This window comes from Rosa chinensis, chromosome 1 (genome assembly GCF_002994745.2).
Source record: "Rosa chinensis cultivar Old Blush chromosome 1, RchiOBHm-V2, whole genome shotgun sequence".
In the NCBI taxonomy this organism is placed as follows: domain Eukaryota; kingdom Viridiplantae; phylum Streptophyta; class Magnoliopsida; order Rosales; family Rosaceae; genus Rosa; species Rosa chinensis.
Window position 1 is genome coordinate 66,123,478 of NC_037088.1, and position 5,290 is coordinate 66,128,767.

The 5,290-nt window shown below is 35.7% G+C and overlaps 1 long non-coding RNA gene across 1 annotated transcript; it reads right to left on the minus strand.

Moving 5' to 3' along the window:
• Positions 1 to 3,234: 3,234 nt before the first annotated feature.
• LOC112187741 lies at positions 3,235 to 4,125 on the minus strand. Its single transcript, XR_005806865.1, has 3 exons — positions 3,929 to 4,125; positions 3,704 to 3,833; positions 3,235 to 3,426 (listed from the first exon to the last, which is right to left on the minus strand). It is a non-coding gene; the product is annotated as an uncharacterized LOC112187741 (long non-coding RNA).
• Between the last annotated feature and the right edge of the window lie 1,165 nt (positions 4,126 to 5,290).

Here is a 5,290-nt window from a genome sequence, read left to right on the forward strand (position 1 = left end):
GAAAAAAAGTCTGAGTGTTGGGGGGAATGAATATTTTGGTCCTCCCGCGTTTCTGAAATTTTCAACTTAGTCCCTCCGCGTTTTTTCAAAATTTTCGAACGAGACTTTACACATCGGTTAATTTAACAACCGATGTTTATAATCACAATAGAAATCGATTTTTCACAAACTGATGTTAGGATGTATTTTTTACATCGCGTGCAATTCCGACCGATTTAATAGTGGTGATGTCTTACGCCATAATTCTAGTAGTGATATTTTCATATTTGACCCACTTTTCGATCACATTTTCACATCTTAACCGTTCAGTTTTTAGATCCTAATATATAGATCACTTTTGCAAATTTTCAGCCAATTGTTAAGGCATCCAAAACTGCAATTTACCATTATAAACACGAACGGTTCCTGTTCGACAGATTCGGTCCGTTCGTGTAAATTGTCGTTTTGGATCTCTTAATGATCATCAATTTGCTGAAAATTTGCAGAAATGATCTCTACATTAGAACCTAAAAACTGAACGGTTAAGATGTGAATGTGTGATCGAAAAGTGGGAAAAAAAATTGGAAATCTGTTCCTAAGCTTAGGAACGGACCTCCGTTACTCAGAACTCTCAACTCAATCTTTAATGGTAATATTGTTGAAAATTGGACCATTCTGATCAATCTTTGGAAACTGAGCTCGGAAAAGAATAATTATGAGTGGGATGAAAATGCAATGGGCGCGGCTATTGCCACCATACCATTTTCTTAATTCACCCTACAAATATTTGAATTATTGAAAGACCATATTACCCAAGTGTAAAACGACTAATGAGTACACTAATTGTCTAAAATCTAAATATGTAAGGATATCTAAATATATAACCAATTAATTAAATAATTAAGTAGTCACTGGATAACATTAATCTTCATCTTCCCCGTCCAAGTTTGAATTTATTATTAACTTTTTGTCTTTTTGTTGCATTCTTGTCGTTAATTCGTTATTCAATTAATAAAACCGTTAGTGTTAACTTCGATTATTAAAATCTTTGCAATACCTTTTGTGAACACCGTATGTAAAAGTAGAAAACATGGAAAAAAAAATTCAATCTCTTCTTCATTACTCATAGTTATTAACTTACTAATCTTTTAACACGGATTGAAATAGACAAATATTGAAACTGAAAGAAAAAAAAAATTTAAATGAAAGTAAATCAGATTATGATTTTATCAGAAAACTTTAATATATTTTAATTTTTTATTGATACAAATTAAATGAGAGATTTCGTTAAAAAAAAATCTTTTTTAATTGAATATGTCATATAAGGATATTTCTGAAAAGATAAATGGGTTAGATAAGTAAATTTAATAATTGAAATTAAAATGTAGGGTGTAATAAGCAAATAAGATGAACAAAAAAAATGGAAGGATGGCAATAGCCGCACCCAAATGCAATTGGTACTACTTCACTAGGTTATGGGCTATCTGATTCTTTGTGGGACAAAAAAAAGCTCTTTAAAAATAAAACTAGACGGCTCTTCACTAGGTTAAAGGAAACTTTTTTCTTTTAAATAGAAATGTTCTAAATTGGAGAGGGTCTGACTTTAATTACTCTCCTAGGTGTTTAATTGTTTTTGTCTAACACTATTTATAGGGTAATGTAAGGAAAATGCTGAACTTTTGGTGACACTATGTTCGAAAGAGTGCTTCTTATTGTCCGTCACTGTTCCTAGACCACCACACGATTGATCTTGATCCTTCACTCCAGGTTATGTACTTATGTGAGTGTCTGTCTTGTGCTTCAAGCTAAAAATTGTGAACCTATATATCCACAATGTTCAAGTGCTGCACAATTTAGCATTGCCCTCAATTCTAGTTCTTAATCAAGTACTACTAGCTAGCTCACATGGTTATATGAACTTTGTGCACTTTCCAGTAATTTTTTTTAAAATTTGGATTAGTTAGCTAGGTGCAAGGTAGTTACAGGCCATGGCCCCGTGAATTGAGAAATCGAAAGTCTTTAGCAGCCTATGAACATTAATTTTTTATGCTCAAGTGGTTTCATGACACATTAGATTTTAGTCATTTTACACAAAAGAATCACCTATATAATCGATCAGAGAACCTATTTTGTAGGCTTCCGGGTTAGCGCAGGCTGTATGGGTGCTCTCCACGTACCATTACTACTGTAGCAGCGAAGAGTGAGACATGGATGGTGGAGCCTAGACTTGGAGAGCTAGCTAGTACCAGCTGCCTCTTCAAGCTTCTTCTGACTATAATGGTGCCACGCTGCTTGTATGATATTAGTTGCCCAAGTCCTCCACTCTTGTGAGTATAAGTGTATAACCTAGTTGTATGGTAGAGCTGCTGGTTGATATGGGAAGATTAGACGAAGAGTGAAAGTCAATAAACCACATGAGGAGCTCTTCACCGCAGAAGTCACCGACTTTGAGACATGGAAAGTTGAAGAATTGCCCAGTTGTTCCACCATTGGTGGTGAAACTCAATAGCCTAGCCTGTCTTGCACTATGAAGAGCTAGCATCACATATATCCTCCGGTTCTTTCTAGTACCGAACAATATGTAACTTTCCTCTTTATAGATCACTGCCGGCTCAAGACTATGACACATTATATGGCACCTTAAAATCAAGGATAGGCTTTGCCAAAAAACGAAAAGCAAGGAGAGGACATCATTTTAAAGATACCTGAGTCCTCATTCATTCATGCAAAAACAAAAATGGATATCTGTATAGTTGTATACAAGTATGAAGTACCACATAATTGCATGCTCTCATTTACTCCGATCTTGCAACTTCCGACAAGAATAATGCCTGCTATTATTGATAACAAACAACGTACATAACCTAACTGCAACATGGACCTGACACAGGGAGCCAAAAAGCTCTATATTCAAAGCCAACTACAACCACAAAAAAGGATGTCTTTATCTTTGTTCTTGGATAATTGCTGCTGATCATGACCATGCTTGTGTGAAGAAGAGGCAGGGCCGGTCCTCAGCTTTTTGATGTTTTGGGTGAAATTTTTTGTGTGTGTCCAACTAGCTTAAATGAACATGTAATGATTCTTACAAAATGTCATATTCTAAATTCTTTTTGTAGGAGTTTGGAACCCAGTCAAGTTAGGCAGCTCATCTCCACGCCGATTTTATTATATAAAGAAACATTATACAATAGTGGGGACATAAAACTAAAACCCCATATAAAAAAAATTACAAATCATCTAAAATAATGCATTCTTGCATTTCTTGAAGCAAAATCATCAATTATCTTCTCATAGTCAACATTTACCAACATGTTTCTTTCAATGGTTAAAATACTTTAGCATAGAACAATAAAACCTGGAAATCTGGAATAAGCTTTTTTTCCTTCTTGTTTTTTCTTTTCTGATCGAGACTGATCGACTTGCAAATCCAACTTCTAATTGCACCTAATATTGAAAAGTGAAAACCAATGAATGAGCAGGTTGTTAGAAATCAAAATTGGGTGTTCTTCAATTTTGATATCTAATGTTCAATGGTTACTCAATTGCCAATTGCCAGAATAATTCATCATCAAGAAGTCCATGGAGAAAATAAAATGAAAACTTGTAAATTGGATTCAAGTCGTTCTGTAAAATTTTTGAGTAATCAATAACCACATCCGACTATAACTAGAATAGTATATGAGAGAAACTAAAGAATACACCAAAAAGAAGCTGCACTTACCGGACAGAATTTCTTGACCATTAGTCATTAGATGAGCGTCACTTCAATCGTCTAAGCATACTGGATCCGATGCTTTGGCTGCTGCAGAACGAGTGCTCATCGGCAGGGCAGGTCCTGAATTGAAGAACACCTAATACAAATAAAAATTAGATATCAAAATTGAAGAACACCCAATACCAATCAAAATTAGATATCAAAATTGAAGATTTGAAGAACACCCAATACCTATTTTGATTTGTACCTCAGCCTACATCGATCGAAAGCTAAAAAATTCATATGATCACCATAGGATAACAAAAACATAGATAGGAGAAAGATTGGGTGATGGATGAGAATGAACTGAAGAATTGTGAAACCATTGAAACCAATTTAAAGAAAAAATTTGTAGGGTTTCAAGGTTTAGGACTTGGGAGAGAGCAAGAGACGATTGATAATCAATTTTGTTCCCGTTGGGCATTGGAAAAAGAAGAAGAATGAGAAGTAAAGACGCGATTACGCGTCTAGAAATCAGAAATTTTTATTTTTTTTTAACACGTCCCACTTTATACATACATAATTAATTAATTATATATAATTAAATATTAAATCTTATGGTTGAAATCTGGTGCCCCCCCCCCCCCCCAATATGTTGGGCCCTGGGCCATCGCCTATAGTGCCCATAGGCAAGGCAGGCCCTGAGAAGAGGCTAGCTTATGGTTCAGTTTAGTAAACCAGCACAATGACGATCGCACAAGCGCGCAATTTGCAGGTACAGTATGTTCTAGATAGAAGGGCGAGAAAATGTGTGACAAATACATGAATAACATAAAGGCAACTCCAACCATTGGTTCTATTTGGGGGTGCTATTCTCATTTTAGCACCCCCTTATTGCACTATTCATATAGGACTCATTCTCATCTCCAACAATGAGGTGCTATATGGGGGTGCTATTTTCACTATTCTTGATTAAAATAGTATATGAGTATAATGTTTATGAATATTATATTAAAAATATGTTAATTTAATTAAATAAGGTAAAAATATTAATTTTAATTTTATCATAAAATGTAAACATTATTCTTATCATTTCTGATAATTTTTTTTTCATTTTTTTGGTTAAAAATGGAATTAATAACCCTCGATTTAACAAGAGTCGTTGATCATTTTTGCTCCTCCAATCTGAACCCTCGGATTAAATATATAACCGTTACAGTTAAAAAAAAAAAATTGGGACGACATCAGTGCCGTCCATATTCAAAATGGACAGATCTGAGCCGTCCTTCTCGTGACCGTGGCACAATACACCACGTTGGGCAGGGGACAGCGTCATCAGGCAGGGCCCAGCAGAGCAGCTGAAAATTAGCTTTCTTCTTCCTCCAGCGCACCACGCGCGCGTCTCCTTTCTTCTCCCTCCTGCCCAGCGCGTTGCGTCCTGACTTAGGCTGATACGACCAGTGTTGTGGCCCCAATGAACAGTGCACGGGTCTTGGAACTGAATAAGTCTCAAATATGAGACTTGGGATGAGCCCTAGTCCTATAAAACCAGTTTTAGCACCTCCTAAAAAGCCTCGTTGGAGAACAGAAGTCCTATAATTGTCCAAGTTCTGG